Source organism: Lynx canadensis, chromosome B2 (assembly GCF_007474595.2).
Source record: "Lynx canadensis isolate LIC74 chromosome B2, mLynCan4.pri.v2, whole genome shotgun sequence".
In the NCBI taxonomy this organism is placed as follows: domain Eukaryota; kingdom Metazoa; phylum Chordata; class Mammalia; order Carnivora; family Felidae; genus Lynx; species Lynx canadensis.
This window is the reverse complement of record NC_044307.1, coordinates 119328682-119346160: the sequence shown is the minus strand read 5'-3', so window position 1 is coordinate 119346160 and position 17479 is coordinate 119328682.

The window sequence follows — 17479 nt, the reverse complement described above, 5'->3', positions numbered from 1 at the left end:
ACCTGTATCCGGGATGGAGGAAGTACTAGGAATGTACTATCCAAAAGCAAAGGTAATAACAGTTTAAATAAAAACATACTAAATCCATTTCCACTGAAATCAGAAGACTGTGATCACCGATATCAGCAATATTAATGAATGCAGCATCATAAAAAAAATTAAAAATTTTATTACTATATTACCTGAGTAAAAACCACGTTGAAAGTTAGCCAAATCAGACAAATTCACATTCCATGGGAAAGGAGGCAAGATCAGGATTAAATATTTTGGACATGAAAATACGTAATATATATATAACAGTTGTAGGCACCCTAGATCGGCAATCCTCCTCTGTCAAACATTATTTTTCAAGGAGAGGAAAAAAGGGATTTTATTTCCCCCAAAGACTGCTTTCTAAAATCTCATGGACCAGTTTGGAAAAATGCTCACGATCAGGTGTCTGTATAACGTACAACGATGAAATTCTAGGAAATAGAAGACAGCAGACACTTTGGTTTTTCTCAAATGGCCACACCTGGTTTGTCTTCATGCTAAAAATGATGTTATTTTAGCATACGAATGAATCATCATTGTAGAGCTACTGCTCTGCTCTGCCCACTTTCATTTCTTCCCGTTGTTAATTTCTAGTGTCTGAAAATTAGGTAATAAATCAAAAATAGCTAGAGGCCCTCCTACCAGGAACCCTTTCTTGTTTTTAAACGATAGTGAACACTGACACTCCAGTCACTTATCTGCAATAGCATAAGGAGAAAACATACCCATCCGCCCATGCTGCTCGCCCTGAATTGTTTCCAACTGAGACACCGCTCCTCCTGCCAAGGTACACGACTGTGAAGCTCGTTTCACATTTCTTCCTCCTCTCTGTTCAGCGCTCCTTCTGGACTCTTGAAAGCAAGAAACCTGCCACATCTGATCCCGTTGTAAACACCTTTTTTCAAGCAAGCAGACTATATTTAGAGGGCATTTGAGAGTTGAAATCATCACTCTAAATCATGGGAATAGCTTTTCCTCTTGGGTCCCCTTAATGGAAATAGGTTATTTTCGACAGCTCCACAAGACAAAGCGGAGAGAACTCTGTATCTGGAGGGGAAAGAGGAGATTAATGTGGAGGTAGAACCAACCAGTGAGTTGTAAGAGGCAGGGCAATCTTGCAACTTTATATAAATCCCTGGCAGATCAAGCAAATCTCTCTCCAGATGCACATCATAGGACACAGCTGAGTGAGATCAAAACCAGCTGAATTTAGGGGAGGGTGATTTACTCTGAATTTTTGGAGTCCTGATTTTCTACCATCTTATTTAGACAGAAAACCCAGTGGGAGAGAATTATAGTACTTGTCTTTTTATCTGGAATCAAAATATTCAGAAAAGCAAGATAAGTCAAATAGGGAAAACAATGATAACTGATTATTTATAACAATGACCTCCAGGCACTATTAGAGGACTAAAATCCCTCTGATTCCTGAAAAATTAAATCGTGAGCAGTATACATTTTTTAAACTTTAATTTTAGTTAGCATGCAGTGCAATATTGGTTTCAGGAGTAGAATTCAGTGATTCATCACTTACATACAACCAGTGCTCATCACAACAAGTGCCCTCCTTAATACCCATCCCCCATCTAGCCTATACCCCACCCACCTACCTCCATCAACCCTCAGTTTGTTCTCTGTCATTAAGATTCTCTTGGGGGCGCCTGGGTGGCGCAGTCGGTTAGGCGTCCGACTTCAGCCAGGTCACGATCTCGCGGTCCGTGAGTTCGAGCCCCGCGTCAGACTCTGAGCTGATGGCTCAGAGCCTGGAGCCTGCTTCCGATTCTGTGTGTCTCCCTCTCTCTCTACCCCTCCCCCGTTCATGCTCTGTCTCTCTCTGTCCCAAAAATAAATAAACGTTGAAAAAAAAAAAAAAAAAAAAAAAAAAAAAAAAAAAAGATTCTCTTGTGGTTTGTTTCTCTCTCTCTTCGTTTCCCTCTTTCCCATTTGTTCATCTATTTTTTTCTCAAATTCCACATATGAGTGAAATCACAAGGTATTTGTCTTTCTGTGATTGACTTATCTTCATTTAACATAATACATTCTAGCTCCATCCGTATCGTTACAAATGGCAAGATTTCATTCTTTTTTTTTTTTTTTTTTTTTTTAAATTTTTTTTTCAACGTTTATTTATTTTTGGGACAGAGAGAGACAGAGCATGAACGGGGGAGGGGCAGAGAGAGAGGGAGACACAGAATCGGAAACAGGCTCCAGGCTCTGAGCCATCAGCCCAGAGCCTGACGCGGGGCTCGAACTCACGGACCGCGAGATCGTGACCTGGCTGAAGTCGGACGCTTAACCGACTGCGCCACCCAGGCGCCCCAAGATTTCATTCTTTTTGATAGCCAAGCAATATTCCTATATATATCTTATATATATTGGAATATCTTCTTTATCCATGCATCAATCAATGGACATTTGGGCTCTCTGCATAGTTCAGCTATTGTTAATAATGCTGCTATAAACATCGGGACACATGTACCCCTTCAAATCTGTGTTTTGTGTCCTTTGGATAAATACCTAGCAGTGCAACTTCTGGATCATAAGGTAGTTCTATTTTTAGGTTTTTGAAGAACCTCCTCAGTATTCTCCAGAGTGGCTTCACTAGTTTGGATAATTTTAACATGACAAACTGATTTATTAGATTCAAATTCTTTGAAAATTGGTCATTCATTTATTCAGTCAACAAATACTTATTTGACATCTACCAATTCTTGTTTCAATGAGGGGCAATGGACATAATCACCCAAAGAGTAGAATCAAGATTAAGATCTCTATAGGAGTTAACCAGATAGAATAAGACACAAAAGGAACTTGGACCCCAAACCAGATTGAAGCAGGTTGAAGAACTGCTTGCATCTTTTCTTAGCATACCCAACCTCAAGCATGTTGGGTGATTTTTTAACTCAATTGTTCATCTTGTTCCATTTATCTTGAATGAGTTCCTAACCATCAACACCTGATAAAATCCAAACCTTCCTTGAATATGCACCTCACTTACAAAAGATACTTATTTTGTATTTGTTGAATTGAGTATATATGAGCATAAAATATTTTTTATAACACATTTATCATTTAAGAAAATTCAAGAAATCATTAATGTAAAACCAGGACATTTCACACTCTGAGTTCATCTCAAGAGATAGCAAGTGTAGCTCGTCAGTGAATAAAATAAAGTAATTCTCTTATAAATGATTCCATCAAGTAGAATGATCTTTCAAGGGCATTTTCCCAAATAGAATGACCTCTCAAAGTCATGACCAGATTCAGACACTGCCATGCAATATATCTAGAATTTAATCAGATGTTGTTTTAATAAACTAAATGCTTACAAAATACAAGAAGTATTTGAGAATGCACATCAAATTCAAAGATCTTTTGATGTAAATGGAAAAGATCTTTAAATATTTTAAGAGATTTGTGGCAGTTTTAAAACGTGGTCACATATTTGTTCACACTTTTATCATAGAAAGGAGGGACTATGTCCCCTGCCCTCCTCTTGAATATGGATGGTGCTTATGACTTTTCAACCAGTCATGTCTAGTGGCAGTGAATCCTATGTGACTTACAAGGTTAGATCACCAAGGTCACACAGTTTCCACCTGGCTTATGGGAACACTTGTACTTAGTGCCCTAGAGTGCCCGTGTAAGAAGTCTGACTACCCTAAAGGTACATTGCTAGAGAGGGCACATATAGGCACTCCAATTGACAGTCTGAGCTAAGCCCAGCCTTCCAGCCATTCCCCCAAAGTATGAGACACATGAATGAAACCACCTTGAACGTTTGGACCATTTAATTCTATTTCATAGTTTTGTAGGTCAGGAATACTACAGGGTTCAGTCGGATGATCCTTCTGTTTCACATGGTATTAACGAGGGTCACTTGGTATAACACAAGAATGAACCAGCTGATCCCTGCCCAAATTCCTGACCCACAAAATTTTGAGATATAATGAGATGGGGTTTTCTTAAGCACTAAGTTTTAGAGTAGTTCATTATATAGAAATATGTAGCTGGAACAAGACACCTCTGCCAGCACCACCTGCAAGAACAAAAAGAACATAAGAGAGTAATTTATGTAGCTGCTGAATAAGAATCTCCTACTCTGTGAGCAGATATAAGAATTGGGTGCCATATAGCCTAAGTACAAGAATATGGACCTTGAGAGTCACCAGACCACCCTATTCGAAAACCATAATATAATAGGTCAAAACATGTCCCATCAATATTATCAATAAGATTCCGATCAATGTTCCTATCTAAATCTTCCACTCTCAGGACTTTCAGCTGGCAGAGAAAATATCCTTCAGAATGTATTGCAATGGCATAATTATTTCCTTGATAGTTAAGCATTTTTCAAATCTGTAAAGATTTAGGATTGGCTATAGAAATGCGTAAGTAATCAAAACTACAGTATGAATATTTGTGTTAATAAACCTATGCATTTTTTATATTTTTGTACTTGTGATGTTTATAAGAAGTTGGCCAAATAGAGTAACAGATCAGCCTTGTGACTGCAGTTTAAAATGTATAATTGAGTCTTTCATTTGGACTTGTGATTTCAAACTGAAATATTAATTTTATGTACAGTGTGAATACCTTTAAGAAAATCCAAGTTTCTTTAATATTATAAGTTTAATTTTTATATTTTAGAACACTTAGGAAGGTTTCTTTTAGTAAGGTCAGCATAGTTTATGTACCAAATGAATTTAAATGAACTTAAAATATTTGAAGACATTTCACTAAGTTTTCAAAATGGGACAAACATTATTTAAAGTCACTATATTTCCTAATTTAAACTCCTTACAAAAGAATTTCCTCTTGCCATAAATTTGCTGAGAGCTATTCTTATTCTTTCTCCCCTGGAGATTTAACTAAGCTGAAGAGAAGTATGGTCACCGCCAGGGGCAAGAGAGAAAAGGAAATTCTTCCCGAGCAAGGATGAAGAGTCTGTTAATTATCAGCGACAGAGATCAGCTCAGCAGTTTCCACACACACAAAAATTCTGTCTTGAAAACCAGCCATAACCTGTCGCTGCTCTGAGCTGCCACTCTGCTATAGCCAGGTAAATAAAGGAGCACATTTAAATGAGGGACACTGTGACAACGCTCAGGGAGATTACGTGAAGTGAGAAAAGGGTCTGCCACACCGCCTTGCCCCCTAAGTGACAATGGCACCATAAAGCTTTAATCCTAGAATGCAGAAGTCCTTTCCACTCCATCTCTAGAGATAGAGAAGGAAGGAAACACAAATTTAAAACATAAGAATCAGAAAATACATTCTTTTAAGAACATATTTGTTTCTTTTTGGGAAAGCGCAAGCGGGGGAGGGGCAGGGAGAGGAGGAGAGAAGATCCAAAGCCGGTTCTGCACTGACAAGTTGACAGCAGCAAGCCAGATGTGGAGCTCCAACTCACAAACCACAAAATCGTGAGCTGAGCTGAATGAAGTCCGATGCTCAACCAACTGCGCCACCCAGGGGCCCCAGAAAATATATTCTTAAAATCACCAGGTCTTGCTCTTGGATCCAGCCTACCCTTCCCATATGCTTTTACAAATGTGCACGTATACTTTTGTGGTCAACAGCCCAACCTCTGGCATTTATCTCAGTCACACCTTGTTCTTATATCTTTCCTAGCTTCTTCAACCAGATTCCTCTGTACTTCAGCTTTCAATGTTTAGTTCAAGTGAAGTTGTTGTAATGATACATTTGGATATACTTCCATTGTCTGTGGTTCAGAAAGCCAGGGTACCCACTCAGATTCACTGGCCGTTGCTACTTCGAGATGCAGAGGCTCAAGTTACCTGGGAAAGGACCGTGAAGCTTCCCCTCCCCCAGCAGAGCAATAGATGACCTTTATCTTACCAGTCTCCTTTGTGTGTATCTTAAACATTAATCTCCTTAGAATTCTTTTGACTTTATATGAACTACTATCCAATGTGGTGGACCTATAATGTTATCTGACCAGGTCCCCTTCTGCTCCTAGGAAATCACACAGACCCCATTGTGCACCTCTAGCCTGTTAGGCGATCCTCTTACCCCAACCCAGTACATTGGCCCCAGCTGACTATAGAAAGGAAGCACCTAGTCTCCATCTGGCCCATCAGAGTCAGTCTCCAGTTTGCTTTCTAACTGGAATTGAGAAAAAAAAAAAATAGTAATGCCTGTTATAGGTTCAACTGTGTTGTTTAAGAGTGTGCTGGCTAATTTCCTCAAATTTGTGAATTTTCTAGTTTTCTTTGTGACTGATTTCTAGTTTAATCCCACTGTGGTCAGAAAAGACACGTTGGATGATTTCAAACATTTGGGTGAATACGAGCATTTGTATTCTAACGTATGGTCTATTCTGGAGGACATTCCATGTGCACTTGAGAAAAATGTGGATTCTGCTGGTTTGGGATGGAGTATTATATATATGTCTGTCAGGTCTAGTGTATTTATGGTGGTGTTCAAGGCCTCAGTGTCCTCACTGATCTTCTGTTTAGTTGTTCTGTTCATTATAGAAAGTAGGGTATGGAAGAAGTCAACTATTATTGTAGTTCTCCCTACAATAGTTTCTCCCTTGAATTCTGTCCATTTTTGCCTCATAGATTTTAAGGCCCTGTTGTCAGGTGTGTATATGTTCATAATTGTTCTATCTGCTTAATGATGACGTCTCTTTCCATCCATTCAGAAACTTAAAAGAATCATAACTTTTTTCCCAAGGTACTAAGGAAATTTAATAATAGATTGGGTAGTCCCCTGTTTTATAGTTTAATATTTAACATAGTATTTGGGATATATACAGTAGTTGTCACAATGCAGGGTCTAGAAACATTTGTATAGTTCATTAATTCACTATAGAATATAGGAATATAGAATTTAAAGGAATATAGAAGGAATATAGAATTTCTTAAAACAGGAAATAAGAATGACTAAGACAATGGATTTCTAATCACATTAGAATATAGAATTTTATAGGATTTCTAATCACTTCAATATAGAATTTCTTAAAACGGGAATAAGAATGACTAAGACAATGGATTTCTAATCACATTAGAAATAAAAATGAATTATAAAAACTCCGGCATAACTTCCTCCTTTATGAAAAATGCTACACGATGCAGTTTTTATCTATACATACACAAAAGATTCTTTGTAAGAGGCACCTCTCCCAGTAAATGAATTTACTTATAGCCTGTCATGATGCTCTTAGTAATTTTTAATCCAAAAAGTGATTTATATTCTATGAAATAAAGTACATTCTCTAGTTGTCTGTCATGAAAAGGTAATTTCCTCTAGTTCAAGGCAGCAAATAGAAAACAACTATGCTCTGTTCTTTTGCTATTTCTTTATGGGGTTCTTCTGTGTAATTGATTCCAGTGCCTAGATGTGAGGGCTGCTATTTCTCCAAAACTTTAAGGAAAATGGAAGATTAGCTCCCTGTGCTTTTGATGCCTGTCAGAAAATTTCAATAGGTTAGTTAAGAAGCCTGAATGAGTCAGAGAATCTTTAAATAAGAAGACAAAGTTAGAAGATATTATAGCAGGCTTTTTTTAAAAAAAGAAAATATAAAAATAAAAGGTCCCTTTTGATATTTAAGTATGGACTATATGGTGCTGCAAATAGGCGAGAAAAATCCCCAGGCTCACAAAGGGAATATATGATCCATAAATATGCACTTGTTTGACTTGCTTTCCATACTAAATCTGCTCAGTCCATAGTTCCTCCATTTGGAAATGCACTGTCCCCTCCCTGGAATAGTAAGGGAACAAGGGAGGGCCAGATGTAGTGAGTAGGCTGATCCTTCCCTTGTCTATCACCCCCTCTCCCAATACACACACACACACACACACACACACACGCACACACACACACACATCATTTCTAATTAGGCCTCATGGGAATGAAAGATTGCTCCAGAAATGGAGCTGGGATTAGGGACAGGGCTTCTATCACCAGATTTGGGGCTGGGAAGGGCAGTGGGAGTGGGCTGCTTTAGCAAAATGGGTTGATCTGGGGAGGACAGAGTCAGCCTGAATCCTCCAGGGCTCCACTGAGCTGCGGCTGACCTACACTGTCCAAAAGCAGATAGATGTAGACAGAAAAAGCAGGGAGAGTGTTAGCCAGAATAGTCTTAAAGGAAAGGGGAGAGGGGGACTGGCCAAGCCTAGTTAGGCAGCATGGACATTTACATAACACCTTACAGTTTGTGAATGTTTTTCATCTTCACTATGCCATTTATTTTTAAGCAGCTGAAGTACGTAAGAGATAGATAATATTATTATTCCCAGATAATATAATTATGCCCATTTATTTTCATAAATGAAGAAGATGAGGCTTGCCTAAGGTCACAGTTTCAGTCGGGATAGTTATAACTTAGACCGACATCACTTCATGTGTCTTAAACTTGTGTTGTTTAATCGGCCCCAAATAGACCTACATAGTCAGCTGCCTATCAAAACACAAAGTAGTAATGTAAGTCTTTTGACAGCGCTGGAGCTGAGTTGACAATGGAGGTGGATGATAAGAGGTCTGGCTGGGCTGGTAAGTCGTTTACAAGATTTTGTAACATATCCTAAAGGCAATGGGAAGAATGTGTTTAAGTTTATGTTTCAAAACAGGGATCAGCGATTTATGGTTCATAGGTCAAATCTGGTCCACTGCCTGTTTTATAACGAGTTTTATTGACTGACATCTATGCCCATTTATTTACATATTATCTATGGCTGATTTCATGCTACAGTGATAGATTTGAATAGTTGCAACAGAGACCATAGGAATCGAGAATCCTAAAATAATTAGTATCTGGACGCTTACAGAAAGTTTGTCGGCCTCTATTTTAAAAAGCTTTCTCTGGCTGTGACATTGATTAGAGAGGACCAAGATGAGAGGCACTAAGCCCAGCCAGTTTGCCCCAAAAATCTTAGTAAGAGATGACAAGACTCTGAGGCTAGTTTTGGGCAATGGCAACCATTTAAAATATACTGATGTGAAGACTTAAAAAGACTTGGAGATTGGATAGGTGAGTTGAGGAACTGGAAAGGTAAGATACGATCCAATTGCACTATTAGATTTTTAAAAATATGGTAATTGAAAGGAGATCTTTCTCTGTCTGACTTATTTTACTTAGCATTATACCCTCTAGGTCCATCATGTTATCACAAATGGCAAGATCTCATCCTTACATGACTGCATAATATTCCACTGTGTGTGTGTGTGTGTGTGTGTGTGTGTGTGTGTGTGTATCATATCTTCTTTATCCATTTATCTATGGACACTTGGATTGCTTCCACACCTTGGCTATTGTAAATAATGCTGCAATAAACAGGGGTGCATATTATCTTTCTGAATTAATATTTTCATTTTTTTAGATAAATACCCAGTAGTAGAATTATTGAATCATATGCTATTTCTATTTTTAATTTTTTGAGGACCTTTCATGCTGTTTTCCACAATGGCTGTACCAATTTACATTCCTACCAACAGTGCACAAAGGTTGCTTTTTCTCCACATCCTTGCCAACACTTGTCATTTCTTGTCATTTTGATTTTAGCCATTCTGACAGGTGCAAGGTGATATCTCATCATGGTTTTGATATGCATTTCCTTGATTATCAGTGATGTCAAGCATCTTTTCATATGTCTGTGGGCCATCTGTACATCTTTGGAAAAATGTCTATTTTCAGGTCCTCTGCCCATTTTTTAACTGAATCGTTTGGGGCTTTTTGGTGTTCAGTTGTATAAACTCTGCATACTTTGGATATTAACCCCTTATTGGTAAGTCATTTGAAAATATCTTATCCATTAAGTTGGTTACCTTTTTGTTTTGTTGATAGTTTCCTTCGCTGTGCAAAAGCTTTTTATTTTGACATAGTCCTAATAGCTTATTTTTACTTTTGTTTCTCTTGCCATAGGAGACATATCTAGAAAAATATTGCTATGGTTGATGTCAAAGAAATTACTGCCTGTATTCTTCTAGTAGTATTATGGTTTCAGGTCTCACATTTAGGTCTTTAATCTATTTTGAGTTTATTTTTGTGTATGGTGTTAGTAAGCGGTCCAGTTATATGTGGAATCTAAAAAGTAAAAAAGCAGAATCAGACCTATAAATACAGAAAACAAACTGGTGGTAGCCAGAGAGGAGGAGTGTGGGGAGATGGGCAGAATGGGTAAGCAGAGTGGGAGATATAGGTTTCCAGTTATGGCATAAATAAGTCACAGAAATAAAAGGTACAGCATAGGGAATATAGTCAATGATACTGTATTAGTGTTGTTTGGTAATAAATGGTAGCTACACTTGAGGTGAGCACAGTATAAGGTATAGAGATGCTGAATCACTAAATTGTACACCTGAAACTAATGTAACGTCATGTGTCAACTATACTCAAATTAAAAAAAAAAATTTAAGATGGCAATTGAAGGCACAAGATTAGATATTTTAGCCACAGAGAGAATGAAGAGGGAGAGAAGAGGCTCTAGGCAAAACCTCTAAGAACACAGATGTATATAGGCCAGACAGAGAGAAGCACTCCAAGATTTCAAAGGAGCACCCAGACAGGTGAGAGGACAAGTAAGGGTCAGCAGTGTCAAAGATACCACTGGATGGGGGCACCCGGTGGCTCAGTAGGTTGAGCGTCCAATTCTTGATTTTGGCTCAGATCATGATCTCACAGTCGTGGGACTGAGCCCTGCATTGGACTTCACACTGGGTGTGGAGCCTGCTTGGGATTTTCTCTCTCCCTTACTCTCCCTCCCCTTCTCTCTCTCTCTCTCTCTCCCCCTTTCAAAATAAATAAATAAACATTACATTAAAAAAAAAAGATACCACTGGGATGGAGATGAGGACTCAAAACTTGCCATCGGATTTGTCAAGAAGGAGCAGTTTCTTTGAAAAGGCACGGGATGTACACCAGAGACAGGCACCACATCCTTGTGGGCTGAGGAATGACAGAGAGGTGAGGAAGTGGGGAGAGAAGTAGACACCACATTTTCAAAATGCTTGATTTTGAAGGGAGAGGTAGAGATAGAGAGGTGGCTGCAGGGAGACCTGAGATTGAGCAACAGTTTTATTTTTTGCTCTTTGTTTTTCTTCCTTTTTTTCTTTCTTCTTTCTTTCTTTCTTTCTTTTTCTTTCTTTCTTTCTTTCTTTCTTTCTTTCTTTCAGAGAGAGGCAGAGACAGAGAGAGAGAGAGAGAAAGAGAGAGAGAAAGGGAGAGAGAGAATCTTAAGCAGGCTCCACACCTAGCATGGAGCCTGACACAGGACTCAATCTCAGGACTGTGAGATCACGACCTAAGATGAAATCAAGAGCTGGACACTCAACTGACTGAGCCACCCAGGTGCCCCACTCTCTCTCTCTTTTTTTTTAATAAAGAAAAAAAGTTTAAAGAATGAGGCTGTGTAAAAGTTTAAAAAATGAGGAGGAAGAGCCAATAAAGAGAGAAGCTGGTGAAGCCAAACCTATCTCAGACACCTCTCTGATGATAGGAGTAAACAGCCCATAAATCAGATGTATAAGAAACTTTAGAAAATTTCTAGAACTGTTTAGTCTCTATTTGAAGCTTCTTTCTACTACATCTGGGAGTGCCTCACCTGGTCATTGCAGAGTTTCCTTCCTCCTGTTCCGTTCAGAGTTAACAACAGGGTTTGGGGATTTATGAAACACCAAGACACTGGAGGTCCCCGGAATCTTAGCCATCTGCCCACACTAGGTACTACTACTAAGACAGCCATTGTTCCATTCAATGTGGCCAAAATTTGGGCCACAATTTGTCAAGTACAATAGATCTGTTTCTTCTGCCCTCATGGTAGTTTTAACCGTGGGATTAGATTGCCTTTGGGCAGGGTGCGCACTAGAGTTTTGCACCAACCCCACTACTCCCCCGATTACACCACTCCAAACCTCACACTCTTGTTACCCACCAAGAACACAGACGCATTGGGTGTATGAGGTTTGAGGTTTGAGGACCCGTGTAGCTTTGATCTCCGTGGTCTTTCTGCAGGAGGTCAGGCCTTAGTCCCTTTTGTTCTTGGGACCCAAGATTTTCAGAGGTCTTACTGCCTCTCTGGTAGCACTACCAGGAAGCAGGGCATGAGGCATCAGATCCCTTTCCCTATAGCCCTGGGCCTTGGGGAAAATTCCTTGTCTTGGGAAATCTTTTACTTGCCACGCTTATTAAGATCACTTTTCTTGGGGTCACAAATTTCCTCCTCTCTCCAAGGTTTAGGATTTGGAAAACAAAAGCCAGGATTCCCAAGTTTATCCTGTCCCTTCCTCTCTGGAGGTAAGGAAGACCAGACCTACACGCTGTTTCAACAAAGAAAATACAGAAAAGGAAAAAATAGGGTAATAAAGAATAAGATATTACCAAAATAGTATCTGGTCACTTGGATTTCTTTAAAATAAAAATGCCACTCAACTGTAAGGAACAAAGTATGGAATAAAGGTCCTTGGATGATCTATCTGAGTGAAAGCTCCACTAACTTATTTTTCTGGCACAAACCCAACAACTGCACAGAAGGGCAGAATATGTGTAATACAGCAGAGTAAATTTAATATCCAAAAAAGTTAGAGGCTGAAAAAGCTGTGCTTTTTTTTTTACAGCGTCTTCACGTCAGACCAATTGTACCAACCTCTTTCCAGTGCATTTTGGGTGGCATTCTGATAGCCCGCCCATTCACGAAACACTTTCTCGTGGCTTGAGGTCACAGAGTGCTGACACCATTTAATTCACTGTCCCATTTCTGATGTAGGCTGTGTCAACCTCATCAGGAGTCATTTTCTTTTTAAATTACAGGTCAATTTTCTGTGCTCTCTCTGCTTTTCTCTTTCTCCCAAGATGGCAGCTGGAAATAAAGAATATTAAAAAATGATGAAGGACCAAATATATGGACAATGTAACATGGCATTTGTATTTTTTTTGTCTATTTTTATCCAAGTGTGGCTCTGTAAGGTGGAGTCTCATGAGTCTATCTATTCTCAAGTCCTGTATATGAAATGTTTTCTCCTGAAGAAGAGATCTGATCATTGCAATTCCCCTGCAGTCACATACTCTATAAAAGCCCAGATTAGTTTTCACCTTAAGACAATGCTACTTGTACTAAATTGCACATGAAAATATATTCCATGCCTGGAGCTTGGGTTCAAAAGTATAGAGCATGGAGATGAAAGAGGTTCTCAGGGCAGGCTGAGTGTGGAGGTTGGGTCATGTGGAGGAAAGACAAGTAAAGGTGGGGCAGAGACACAGTAAGGGTCTAGGTAGGAAAGCAGGGTTTAATCCCAGAAATGCAGCATTAGGGACTGGAAAATAAGGAAGGAGGAACAGTGAGAAGTGTCTCAGGCAACAAATAGCAGGTGATACAGGAAACAGGACCCATCTACTGAAAAATGGAAAGCCTAGACTTTAGCCAGGGGGTTGAGGGGTCTGAGCCATGGTGAAAGCTAGTGGACAATAGGACCTCACAAATGTTGTTTTATTTAACCATGCACAACCATTCTAGCTGAGTCTTCCCTGTGTGCTGAGATGGAACTAAATGTCAGGGGAGTAAGTGATTGCCGGCTCATACATGTAAGAAAGTGATTTGGACCCGATTTGACCCCAAGTCCATTCAAGTCTGCTTCAGAACCTGAATGTTTTCCAACCTCACCAAGACTGATAGGGTGTATATCTGAGGGCTTTTCAGACAGCATCCTGTCCCAGACAGTTTTGGAGCTTGCAGTGTTTCTTAAAACACAATCTGTGAACCCCCTCAATAAGAATCATTCTAGCAGCTTGTAAAAAAAAAAATACTGTCTCTTGCAATTCTTCCCAGGATATTCTGATTCAGAGGTTTGGATTGAATTTCAAGAATTTTACTTTTTTTAAAGCTCCTGATCCAGGATGCCCAATGATACTGCTCTCTCATCCTGGCCACTGTAGTTGAACTATGCTTGGGCATAGACCCAGGCAGGGCCAGTTGGTGTCTTTTCTAGGATTAATATATGTACACTTGAAGACAGCAATATTCTTTCCACTGATATTACTAAGCTTTGAGGTTGTGAGCTGGGTGGCTGGGGTTCATCTCATCTACCATGTAGAAGGAGATTCCCTGTAGAAATTTGCAAATCAGGAATAAGCTTTTGAGCCTCCAGGATTTACTTATGTCTGAAGTCTACTTTGGATCTCCTACTTTGATCCCGTGTTCCTTTTTTTTTTTTTTTTTTTTTTTTTTTTTTAAACTAGTTGGAGTTGGGTATCGGCCACTTGCAGCCAGGTAGCCTCTCTAGAGTTTGTGTGAAACAGACCAGAAGGTTTATATGAGTCCTGTATGAATCACCAGTGTAATGAGAATTCTCATTTCACTGAGGTCATCCTTAGGCTTCATAGCAAAGGGTCTAAGTTACATGGTGGTTTTTCTTGTTCTTCTCGATTCTCACACTATTCTTGGCTGATATGGTGCACTTCCATGCCTTCAATGATCATGATTCAAAAATCATTCTCTCCATCTACATGACTCTTCTGTGGTTTTGGTCTTCAGTTGTGATTCAAATATCTGCTAGAAAGCTCCACTTGGTAATTCAAATTCAACAGGTACAAAAGTTTGTAATGATCTTTTCTCCCTCATATATGATTCATCTCTTGTTCTCCTTGTTTCTGTGAAAGGCACTGCCATTCTCCCATTTCCAAAGCCAGAAACCTGGGTGTCCTCCTTAACACCTCCCTTTTCATCACCATCCCTACCCTTCTATTATCACATCAGGTTGGTTCTGCCATCTAAACTCCAAATGTACTTCTAAACTCCCACAGGTAGCTTACAAAGCTATTCATACTTTGACCATTGCTTACCTATATTGTTCCATTTTTGTCCCCTTCTCCTTTTGGATTTTATGTGCTAACCATTTTAAACATTTTTAGTGCCTTGAAGAACCTTCTTATACTATCTTTTGCCTCTGGACCTTTCTATAATTTGATCAAGTTGTCTGGAAGTCTCTTCCTTCACCTCTCTCTCTGCCCAGTGAATTCCTATTCATTCTCAAAAACTCAACTGAGATGTCACTTTTGGAAAGACTTGCCGTAATCATAAGTATGGCCTAAGTTCCACTATAATAAATTCTCACAGTATCCCAGTAACTCCCAATTGTAGGAATACTTCATATGCATAGTTTACTATTCATTTTATTGAGAGCTATGTAATTTGTTTAAGTGGAGAGAAAGAATATGCCAAGGATAGAAAAAGTAAGTCATTTCTTCTGAAATTAATTTTTAAGCTTAACCCAATACAGTCATCCACAGTAGGGTGGATAAAATTATTCTAAAATTCATCTAGAGTAATAATTGACCAAAAATGAGCTTACGAAGCTTTTTCAAAAAAGAAAAAGAAATGAAGGGAGATTGGCCTTAGCAGATATCTAAACCTGTTAAAGATATAAATGTTAGGACACTGCTTAAAATCCTTCAATGGTTTGTCATTGCTTTAATGAAACTCACGAACAAAAACCTATCTGAGTTGTGTTTATTGGTAGAACCTAATTCCATCCAGATTCCTACCTACAAGGTAGTCTGGGAAGTGTAGTGTTACCTTCCAGACTATGCAGAAAAAAAAAGAGAAACTAGAAGGTGAAAATGGATACTGAGTGCCAATCAGTCATATCCAACACAATACATCTCAAGACTTCGAATTAGTTTATTGGCTTTTTGTAACTTTCTTTTGAGGGGAGTCTTCTCCATGCACCTCTACCATTCCCAAACATAACCTTCATAAGGATAAGAATTACGTCTGTTTTGTTCATCATTATATCCATAGTGCCAAACACATAGTAAATACCTAATAAATTTCTGTTTTATTAAAATTTAAATAAAAAAAGCCCTCACTGTGCTTTGAACTATTGGGCCCACCCCTTAAGGTAGTGATCCATTTTGGGGCACCTGGGTGGTTCAGTCAATTGAGCGGCCAACTTCGGTTCAGGTCATGATCTCAAGGTTCCTGGGTTCCAGCCCCACATCAGACTCTGAGCTGACAGCTTAGAGCCTGGAGCCTGCTTCAGACTGTGTGTCTCCCTCTCTCTCTGCCCCTTCCCCACTCACACTCTGTCTCTCTCTGTCTCTCCAAACTGGATAAACGTTAAAAAATTTTTTAGGTAGTGATCCATTTTGAAGTCTACATTTTAAGAGAAATAATAAGTTAGACTTGACTGCAGGAAGATGACTCTGACAATGAGAATCTCCATATACCACGTTGTGTAAAGAAATACTTTAGTGAAAGACAGAAACACAAGAAAAATGGGAGTTCAGACTTCAATAATTTGGAAGTCTGTCACATGAAAGAAGGAATAGACTGATTTTGTCACTTCAGATAATAGGACTAGCGCCAACAAATAGATGCTATAGGGAATCAGAGTTTAACTCCGGATCAGGAAGAATTGCTGCCTGACTACTCACTAGGAGGTGGTGAATATCTCCCCATGGGAAATGACCCTACTCAAGAATGTGGTTCCTCTACACTGGGTCTGGGTGGTGGCATGAGGCCTCTAGGATCTTAGGCTAAACTAGAAGTAGTATTTCTTCCAAATCCTTATTGAAATGCCTGAATATGCAAGTGTTAATGGCTCATTGCTTTGGGACTAAGATGAGTTATTCATGATCTTAGCCCATGACAAAGCCTTCAAAACACTTCCAAGCCGCAGCCTGGCTGAACTGTAGATCGAGAAATATAGTGGACTGTCATCAACTCACCTTCCAGTCATCCTACACTAACTAGGATTATCAATGGGTACTTCACATGGCTCTTCACACAGTTATTTACAATACATTTTCAATTGTACTCATTTGCTATTCACCCCCATACTCTTTTGGTAGGAGGCTGATCTTCTTCCCCTCACCTTAAAAACAAGCAGAGGCACAGACACTTGAAGTAATTTTCACAAGGTCACTAAAAATTAGATGCAGGCTCTGGGACCTGAGCCCTATGCTTGAGTCATGCAGCACCCCCACCCCAACTCCTTCACCCCCCACTGCTGCTCTGCAAGAGACCTGGACCGAGTTTCAGGAAAACATGATGGTTAGCTTGATTTCTACTTTTCTGTTCATGCTTTTGAATGGGTAAAACAGTAATTGTTATCTTAAAACTTCTCTAAGAAATAAAGAAACTCAGAACCAGGAGCATAATTCTTTGACAGGATACTCATTTTGTAATACAATGCCTGGATTCTAATTACTCTGTCCTTGTTCTGTAAGATTTCAGAGACACATCGCTTTGCTGAGAACGATTTTAATAAATCTGTGTAAATGTGGTATTTTAGTGGAGAAGTTGATTGTGTTGATTCCTCCCATGTACAGCTTTAACCATGATGGAGCTGAATAGGGAATATTTCACAGAAGGACGCTTATATGAAGGGACACTTAGTTTGTAGCTATATGTGCACTTCCATCTGCCCATTCGTGAATTATTCAGATAATATGGAACAGCACTGTTTAGGGGGTGTTTTTTTT